Genomic DNA, 11,048 nt, shown 5'->3' on the forward strand with positions numbered 1-11,048 from the left:
ATGAAATAATGCACAAATAATTAATAATAATTAATACATTTATATATGAAGCAAATATTAAAGCTGTTCTCAAGATTTTTGCAAGGTTTAATTGATGCATTCTTTGTGTTTTGCCCAAATGAAATTCTGAAGTGAATCTATACTTCAGAAATCCAGTTACCTCTTGCTGCCATTAGTTGTCTACTGCAGCTTGAAGTGACAAGCGTGCAAAATGAATTCACCAATAAGCAAACTGGAATCACAGATGCTTTCATTGCAAGCGCACAAAACCTTTGCACAACCAGAGTACCTCAAATCTGAGTACAAAGCAAAGTTACAATTTCACAAAATTACACAAATATACATCTTCTGTCATTAAATTAGCTCCATTCAGGATACAGTGAAGATGGACTTCCTGCAAAACATGTCCCCCCCCCCCCCCCCGTGACCCAAGCTCATTATAAATACTACTATTGTTAATCATTAACAATAGTAGTATTTTTAATGAGCTTGTTTTAAAAACAGTTTAACAGTTAATGGGTTGGGGGACCCAACAACCCCAAATGGTTTAAAACACACTTCTTTGACGGGATGTATGATCAACTGATGGAGCTGCTTGTGTGTTTGCACAGATGAAGACAGACTGGTGTCAATGAGTTGAGAATGAGATGTTATTAGTATAATTCTAGAGCTTTTCCGTATTCCCCTTGTGTGGAATCGGCCTATATTCTTATGACCCCCCAACAAAACGTGACAATCTATTGTTAAAGACCTTTTGCAGTTTCTCTGTGAAACTCGTGGATGGCGTTAAGGTCGAGTGCCTCATTTCTCTTCTTTGCTGCTTGATGTTACTTTTTCTTCCAAATCTGTTGAGGAAATCCAAATGAGGCTCTAGATCCAAATCCGTTTCCATTCCTTTAGCTTGATCAAAAGAAACAGCAAGGCCCAAAAGACGCTGTGCAATTGTAAGAGGCCAGGTGGGCTGATGTGGGTTCACTGTGCAGTCATGTTGCTGTCCACGTCTTTCTCATCTCAGACTCTCTTGTTGTTTTTGTTTTTACATTGCCTGCTCAAATCAGACCTTTCATTGAGAGTGAGTCCTCAGTATCCAGTGAGAAGACGTGTAGAACCACTCTAATAAAAAACACATCAGATTTGAGCAGGTAAAGCCAACAGAAGTGAAGCCTGGTCAGCTGTGTATTCTAAAAACTGTGCCTATCTTTTGATGTGTAGCGATGATGACTGTGCTCGCTATTAACTGTTGACTTCAGATGACTCCAATCACAGAATCTAAATAGATACAACAGCCATTCACATCTGTCACATTATGGCTTGGTACACCTAAGATGGCTGCCAATGAACGTCTAATAATTCAGACTCAGAAAGCTGATATATTGCCACGGTTATGTTTTATTCTTTTCTTTTTGTATTCATTCTTTTTTCATTCTTTTCAGAGTGGAGGCATGAGACCACGATGTCACATTAGAATCAATTCAGGTTCAGGACTCCCCATAGAAACCCAGCGTAGTATTGATCAATTCTATAATAAATATGTGATCAATCAAACTGCATCATACATACATACATACATACATACATACATACATACATACATACATACATACATACATACATACATACACATACATACATACACACACTGTGTTGTGTGTGTGTGTGTGTGTGTGTGTGTGTGTGTGTGTGTGTGTACACCAACACACTTCATACATGTCTCACAATAAGCTCATTCAACCATAAACATTGTTCTTACTGAGAAACACACACACACACACACACACACACACACACACACACAATAACACAATAGTATATATACACATGCATACTTGTATACATACATATACTGTAGGATATGGTCCTGATTTAGTTTGGATTCTGCATTCTATTAGTAGCAATATTGCTAGGGTTTCAGTGGAGAGTTTAGTGTCCCTGTGGTCTGAATGCTGTTCAAATGCTGTTTCAGAGGCATTTCTAGCCAAACAAGAACACAATTGTGGAGTAAACAATGCCTGTAATAAAACATTGAGGATTCCAGGGGAATTAATACTTTTGAGTGTAAAAAATAGTGAAATCAAAAGATATTGAATATTGGCACAGAATGTCGCCTAATGTAACATTTCAGATGACATAAAAGTATGTATAATACTTCTTACTCTTAGCATGATCCTGAATTATAATGGAGAGTTTTAGTGTCCCATAAAGCCTTTTCAGGTTTTTCCACCCTGATAAGAAGTTAAATGTACTGAATATCTGTGTAAAATATCAGCTATCAGCAGCTTCAAAAATTATCAAGCGCAAATACCTTGAAGCCCACGCCGTAGTGGTGTGGGGCCATTCAGCATTATGGCACTTTAGGCAATGTTTTGGGGATACCTCAACAACATGATTCATTATTTTTAACATGGGAAATGGTCCTAACCCTATACCTACCCTAACATCCCCACATCAACTCCCCATACCCAACCCTCGAACCCAGACTCCCTACGACCTTCCTATCCCTAGCTATGGCCTCTCTCCCATAGCCCCGCCTCTTTACTGACACGCAAACCTCCCACCATCCACATCCTCCTAGGCCAGGGGTTCCCAAAAATGTTTGGCTCGTGACCCTACTTTGACGTCGCAAAAATCTAGGGACTCGCCACATTCAAATTCCGGTACACCATCGATAATATCGTATCGATAATCGTCAGTGATATCACATAGTATGCTTCTTACCCCCCCCCCCATAATTCTGACAGTAACTCGGAATTCTGACTTTAATCTCAGAAGCCTGATTTAAAGTTATAATCTCAAAGATTTTCATCTAAATAACAAAAATAAAATTAAGAGTCACTCACAATGTTGATTGAGGCTATGGTCCATTGCCTTTGCAGTATATAACATTATGTGCCATTAGTAATGTCATGATGCAACAGTTTGGATGTCACCTGCAATTACCACTCATCGCCATAGGTGTCACCCAAGATAACAAAGCTGAAATCTTACAGATGATCACTTTATGCTTTAAACTCAGAAGTAAAATAAATCACAAGTGACCCTAATCATCTTCGGTAGTATTAAATTGTGTCTGGTAAATTTTTAAAATAAAATAATTTCAGGCGACCCTATTTGAATTCCAGGCGACCCCACTTAGGGTCGCGACCCTAAGCTTGGGAACCACTGCCCTAGGCACTCCCCTTACCCACCCCTCAAACACTGACTCTCTACGACCTTCCTATCCCTAGCTACACCCCCCCCCCCCCCTTCATTAAACGTGAGGGAGAGGGACTTTGGCACCTTCTGACACCGGCCTGGCCTGCTGCCAGTGCCGTAGGAAAACAAATATCATGACATCTGGTTCAAAGATGGTCATTCCAACATGGCCGAACATCTCAACTTTCTGAGTCTTCATGTTCTGTCCATTACGTGCTTGTTTCCTGTATTAGCCATTCTGTGTGCACCAAAGGAGGTTGTTCTGCTCCACCAGAAAGTGTCCTTTCTATCTGTTGCAGTTCTGTGATTCTAACACCATTGGGATCTACTGTATGTATATAACTCATCAATATAGATATATCCTGTATAGATATGTATGATGTTTGTATAGGAGTTATTATTGTATGCTGTTGGTTTCACCAAAACCTGGGTGTATCACTGCATGATATCAGTGTTGTAAAGATGTAGACGAGACACACAAGTTGATGATGATAAAGGTGGATATTCTTGTCAATAAATCACGTTTACAACTGCTCTCTGCTCAGCCTTACAAATTAGGAATGGAATATGTGTGGTTTTCTAAAAGCCAAAGGATCCTCAATAGTTTTTTGACAATATAAAAACATGTCTCCTTTGTATAAGGTTGGGCAATATATCGATATTGTAACAAAGTGGGTATTTGTCCAAGGAACTGGAGACTTGAAGTTGGTACAGGCTTTTTATTCTTGTCTTCACAATATAGCTCCTAGCAGCTAGCTTCGCTGCTAGCTCTGCAACCACCCGGTCAGCTCCCTCACATAGCCTGACTGGCCTCCGCCCCGGCCGCTGGTCACATATATCCCCTTCCCCCTAGGAACACACCCACACATATCAGTTCCTAGCCAAACACGGAAACACCCCAATACACGTAATTACCCGATACGCTACATTTCCCCCACACAAATTTAATGTCGCTTCCACGCGACATGCACAACCCACACACATCCCCCTGTACCAAAACACACCCAACACAACAGTTTTCCCATCACCACATCAAAATCTAATTCCCACAAACCCCACAACATTTCAATTCCCCACATTTAGTCCCTTCTTTTTTTCCAACACCCCCGTCATAATGTCCAGTTTGCATCAGGTACTCCGTAATGTCTAGTTTTCCATTAGGTACCCCCATAATGTCTAGTTTCCCATTAGGCACTCCATAATGTCTAGTTTTCCCATTATTTCCTTTCTTTTTCACACATTTAAATTCAACCCACATTTCCCATTCAACAATAACCCCCACATCTCAATTAAACACAAGCCCCCACATTTTCCTTAACTTTTCTTTTAAACCCCATTTCCATCCCCCCCTTTTCCCAGCTTCTGTCCCACCTGAAGCACTCTTTTCGGTCCCCCCTTTTGTTTGTTCCAGTAGCCAAATGCACGAACGAGCACCGGATCGACATCCTCGTCCTCCGGTCTCCACTCGCGCCCGTCGACTCTCCAGCTGACCCTGGTGTCGTCCTCCCGGCCTCGCACTCGCTCGTTTTTCCGTCCCCCTCCTCCAGGGTTGAGGACAGCAGAGCGAACACCACCGGCGTCGATCTTCCCCTCGGCTCTCCGCTCGTTTTTCCGTCCCCCTCCTCCAGGGTTGAGGACAGCAGAGCGAACACCACCGGCGTCGATCTTCCCCTCGGCTCTCCGCAGTGCAACGTTAGGGGGTGTATAGCGGTTAGGCTGGGCCGGTTCCCCCGGCGGTAACCCCTCTCGCTCACTCGGAGACACGAGCGTCGCTCTCCCGACTGTAACAACGCTGCAGACGATGTCCCTCTCTTCCCTCTGGCTGTTCCCCTGCAGCACCGTTCTCCTATCCGTCACCACGTTCTCTTCTCCCCAGCTGCTCACGCTCTTCCCAGCCTGCGTCTCACCTCCGGCCTCCACACTCTCAGTGCAGTCCCTGGCCAAGTGCTCCGGTGACTGGCAAGTCCAGCAGAGTCTCACCTGTCCGCCGCCTGCACGTCTCTCTTCTCCCGCTGTCCCCCGATCTCCGACAGCCTTTTGACACTCTCTAGCCAGGTGTCCAATCTCGCCGCATGCCCAGCAGGCTCCCTGCTGTCCATGTCGTTGTCCCACATACCCGGTCCGTCTCCCGGGACCGCATCGGCACCACCTCGCCACGTGGCCCGGCTCTCTGCAGGTCCAACACAGTCTCTTCCGTGGCTCCTCCAGCCGCTCTCCCTGCTGCATTACCTCCGCGCTCATCAAGTCCACCCGCTGCATGACTTCTCGCAGCGCCCGCATCACCTCTACTGCCCAGGCAGGAGTCTCTTCTACCAGCCGTCCGACCTCTCTCAACACACGGGCCTCCATGCCCGCCAGCATCGAGCTGATCCCCGCCGTCAGCTCTCCTTTCCTCCCGTTCACCGATGGCCATTCTCCGCGCACCATCGCACGTGGTTTTAGCAGCTAGCAGTTAGCAGTTAGCACCCCTGGTAGCTAACTTACTAGCGCTAGATCTAGAGCCAAAAAGCCGCACCACCCGTCTCTTTTGCCGTTCCTTCTCACCCTCTCCCCTCTCGGCCGAATCAGAGGCGTTACCGCTTTACTGTCTGACACCAATGTAACAAAGTGGTATAAAGTGGGTATTTGTTGGGCGGCTTTAGCTCAGGAGGTAGAGCGGGTAGGCCAATGACGCAAGGGTTGGCGGTTCGATCCCCGCTCCCTCCCAGCTGCCGTCGCTGTGTCCTTGGGCAAGACACTTAACCCTCCTTGCTCCCGATGGTGTGTAGGCACCCTGCGTGGCAGCCTGCCGCCATCGGTGTATGAATGGGTGAATGTAGAATATCTACTCATTGTAAAGCGCTTTGGATAAAAGCGCTATATAAATGCAGACCATTTACCATTTACCATTTACCATTTGTCCAAGGAACTGGAGACTTGAAGTTGGTACAGGCTTTTTATTCTTGTCTTCACAATATAGCTCCTAGCAGCTAGCTTCGCTGCTAGCTCTGCAACCACCCGGTCAGCTCCCTCACATAGCCTGACTGGCCTCCGCCCCGGCCGCTGGTCACATATATCCCCTTCCCCCTAGGAACACACCCACACATATCAGTTCCTAGCCAAACACGGAAACACCCCAATACACGTAATTACCCGATACGCTACAATATTATATCGATATCGTGATATGAGACTAGATATCATCTTCGATTTTGCATATCGTAATATTATGATATGGCATTAGTGTTAAGCTGCTTTCACATCTTCTCTTCACTCACCGTAAGGTAGCGCGACGAGCAGCAGCAGTAGCTGTTGCTAGCCTGTTGCTAGCCTGCTGCATAGTTGGGCGGCACCATTCTCCCCAAAGGAAAAGAATGGAGCAGAGCTGTTTTACCGCAGAGCACGTGGGCCGGCCTTTAGCTCATTGAGTGCCAGCCACTTTTGGAGAACGGACGCTCCCAGTGCCAGAGTTTCAGAGCGTTTTCCGTGATTTCTCGAGGCCCACAGAATATTGTGTGATATTACTATGTAAACACCGAACACGCACAAAGAACGAGGAGAGTCTATTGTATCATCAGCAAAAATATCTTTAGTTATGAGCCGGAGAAGATAGGTTGTTTTAAGCAAAAACAGGCGTTTCAAATTAGAAGCTGAGTTATTCCGCCTTTTGTGAAATGAAGCATTTCAAGCACATTCACTGAGTCTGAAGCTAATATTTTCTGATGTAGTGACGTGGTGTAGTTGTGTGGTGCCCTGCGTGCCCCACCCCCCTCTCCCCCCCTCAGCTGCAAACTCCTCCCCACACTAACACACAGCCTCAGGCACCCAGGTCTATTTTCGGAGTGCTCCGTTTTTGTGCGCCGGCTCCCAGCACGACACGGAAACGCCAAACCGGACTGCTGAGAATGGTTTGGCGCTTCGGCGTCGGGTGCTGCTTTTCTGGCGGCTAATCGTGTGGAGAAACTATACAGCAGAGACAGAGAGGCTCAGTTGTGGGCGCGGATTGACTGCTGTTCGCAGCCAACGTTAACTCCAGCCAGAGCAATCTATATGGCTCTGGCTGCAGCATGAGCGGTTTCTCTTTCATCACGGGGCTTTTTCCTGCTGTTTTCCTGACCTTTCACTAATCTGGAGAGCACTGTCGCCACCTAATGGGTCTGTAAAATAGGTTATACACATTCAATAGCTCCCATATTTTTATAGGAGATGTAAGAGGCTTTGATCCACGTCCCACCATCAAAAAACGCAATTGACGAACATACTCGTCCTTGGCACTCAATGAGTTAGGCACCAATACTCATCCCTACAATATTGTCGCGGTATTTGATCAAAAATATTCAATTGTGATATTTGATTTTTAGGTCTCCCCCCAACTTCCAGAGATATAAGCAGGGGATTATGAGAGAGGAAACCACAGACTGCTGAACATTTATCAGCTGTTGAGACTTATGAGTAAACAGCTCCATCTGCTGGCCATGGCCATCAGAGCTGAATATATTATTGTATCTTTTGCCCTTTCAGCACGTGAAGCTTTTATTTGAATGAAAAGAGAATTGTAGTTTTTTGACAAGTCGATTAAGATAAATAATATTAATATTTCAGTTTAATTAAAAACAACAAATGTGATGAAATGGGATTTTGCTTCTCCTATGTTCTGTTCTCTCCTGTCTTCTCTGTTCTCTTCTCTCTTGTCTTGAGCTGTTGAATGCTGCTCGCTGAAAGAGAAGACTCTGGTGCTGAGAAATGATGAAACAGCACCACCTGCTGGTCTCAGAGACACAGTAGAGAGCTGAGATCCGAGTACTTCATCTGTAGCATTTGTGACATCCAAGAACCAATAATGGATTGAGATCAAATCACACAACCAGTGTTGTTAAACTACTTTTTGCAGTAACTAGTAATCTAACTACTTTGTCAAATTTAGTAACTAATTTACAATGACTGAAGTTTAAATGGGCTAATTACTAGTTACTTTAGGATGTGAAAATAACGGATAATTTCAGAGGGAGAGACACCGCCTCCCTGTCCGGCAATAATGCTCTGCAGCTGCAGCCAGACCTATATATAAGACCTATATATAAGACCTATAAGCCTCCCCAATAAGTGAATGTTCAAGTATCCCATGCAGGTACAATGACTATTAATGATTTATTATGCAGTCATTTGTAAAGTAATTAAATTACCTTTTGAGACTAGTAATTGTAACTAATTACTCATTTTCAGTAACTTGCCCAACACTGCACATAACTAACTGGAGCTGTGCTTCTCTAAATCAAACTGAATGATAGACAGTGGACTTGTGTTGTGATGTTGTGTTGGAGACATCATGAAGCTACAGGTTTCTGACTGACTGTGGTTTCTGCCAGCTGCTTCCTGTCATCACAGGTGGGCCTATCAGAGAAAAACACATCTATGAAGCTGATGAGGAGATAAGAGATGGGGCATAAACAGCACATAAATAGATACCCAGCAGATCAGGAGACGCCATTTTAAGAAGACACGCTGACAGACAGACAGGCTTCTTCAGAGACAACGAGTTAAGACGCGGACAAGCTGACGATATGGATTCCAGAATGATGCTCTTCATGTTGCTATGCTGCTCAGGTAGGACTCAGGTGCATCTTACTGGTGTAATGATGGTGTGTGAAAGCCTCTGAGGTTCTGATTTCTGGAGAACCAGGCTTCTATGGAACATCTGTGGAAGTAAAAATGTTATGAACTGGGTGAACTGCACTGTTAGAGAGAGAGGGAGGGAGAGAGAGAGAGAGAGAGAGAGTTTGTGTGTGTGTGTGTGTGTGTGTGTGTGTGTGTGTGTGTGTGTGTGTGTGTGTGTGTGTGTGTGTGTGTGTGTGTGTGTGTGTGAGTGTTTGGGGGGAGGTAGAGCTGTCGTCCGAGAATCGGAAGGTTCAGGGTTCAACCCCAGCAGCGTGTTGAAGTGTCCTTGATCAAGACACTGAACCCCCAACCGCTCCAGTGGAGCTGCTCAGTGGCCAGCAGATCAGGCTGTACTGGTCAGCTTCCAGGTGTGAATGTGAACAGGATGCTCCTGAAACAGAGAGCATTGCTGTCAGTGAGAGTCCTCCTGTTTAAATAAAGGTTTAAAAGGGACAATGTTGTATTAGTTTGAAGTTTTCCTGGTCAGGTTGTATATTTAGCAAATGGCAAAGTGTGATGACATTTCACGGGACATGCAAGTTGTGCATTTATTGCATAATGGGGGGGGGGGCAGCTTTTAACGTTTTGACTTTTGGTGCTTTTTGTTATTTTATTTTATTTTATTTTTAACATTACATGAACAAGACAGATGAACAGGCTCAGACACAAGACAGAGAAAAAGAAACATACATATATGGACCAGAAAACCCTTGTGCCATCAAAAATTTAATTTCTACCTAAATAAATATATGACACATAGTTTATTGATGTGCTCACCTATTACAATGGGTATTTCTGTATGTTTTCAAATTTTCTTTTCTTGTGCCAACAGGTTAAGACAGAGATAATTTAACATAACATTAGTATTAAACATTCATTCAGTATTAAAAATGTTTAAAAATAAATAGACCAGGCCAGGGTACCCAAGTATAACCCATTTTCAATGGTTTTAAATTGAAAAAACGAAATGTTTTTTGTTGTTGTTTCTTTTTCTTTATTTTTTTTGTTTTTCCGTTTTTTTCCAGTTTTCATTTTTTTGCTTTCGTTTTCCGTTTTAAACTTTAAACTTTTTTTTTGCTAAATTCATGGCGGGCCACTTAAAAACGGGCAGCGGGCCGCAGTTGGCCCGCGGGCTGTAGTTTGGCCACCCCTGGTCTAAGGTTTATGTGCTTGTAAGATACATTGTGCATGGAATCTCAAGCAAGGGGTCGTTAAGAAACCAACCAGGCGAGTCTCTCAACTATGGGACCCATTTTTGGCCTATTTTGATGTGGTTAAGAATGACTGATGTTAGGGGCGGTGGGTGACTCGCGAGTTGAAGCGAGTTGGCTCTCAGGAACCTGAGTCTCTCCATCTGTATAATAGATCATGTCCATCAGCCATACCCGAAAAGAAGGTGAACAGGAGGACTTCCATTCCTTCAGAATGAGTCTTTTGGCGACAGTTGCCCCTTGTGTTAGGGATTGTTGCACAGCTGTAGGAAAGTTCAGAGAGGACTCCGAACAGCCGAAGATGGCGAGTTCCGCCTTCGGTTGCAATGTTATCTTGTAGGCCTTGAGTACCAATCAAATATTTTGGCAGAACCAGAAGGCAAACTTCCTCTTCAGTTGATCAAAGGATGCAAAATGACCATCTATGTATAGGTCTTTGATGGAGACAGTCCCTTCTCACTCCAGGCAAGGTAGTTACTGTCTGACCATGGAGCTAAAAAAAGAGTGGTTGAAACAGATTGGTGTGTGGACAGAAATATCTGGTAGACTCAGAAGAACACCCCTAACACCCCTAAAATTGATGATTATATTTTGTGTGTGTGTGTGTGTGTGTGTGTGTGTGTGTGTGTGTGTGTGTGTGTGTGTGTGTGTGTGTGTGTGTGTGTGTGTGTGTGTGCAGGTGCGGACTGCATAATCGGGCACGTTGGGCAAATGCCCGGTGGCCTGGCCTGGCCTGGCCTGCAAAAAAATAAATAAAAAAATTGCAGGCCAGTCAGGCCACTCACTGAACAGCAGGCCAGGCGCCGCCTACTGGTTTACTAGTGGTTTTATTACTTTATTCAGGGTTAAAGTGGGTGTATCTCATTGTAAAATTGGACTCGGCCCAAATTGGGCTTCAATCGGCCCAAATCTGGCTTCAAATGGCCCAAATTGGGCTTCAAACGGCCCAAATCTGGCTTCAGACGACCCAAATTGGGCTTCAAACGGCCCAAATCTGGCTTCAAACGGCCC

Source organism: Poromitra crassiceps, assembly GCF_964638095.1.
Source record: "Poromitra crassiceps genome assembly, chromosome: 18".
NCBI classification, from domain to species: Eukaryota; Metazoa; Chordata; class Actinopteri; order Beryciformes; family Melamphaidae; genus Poromitra; species Poromitra crassiceps.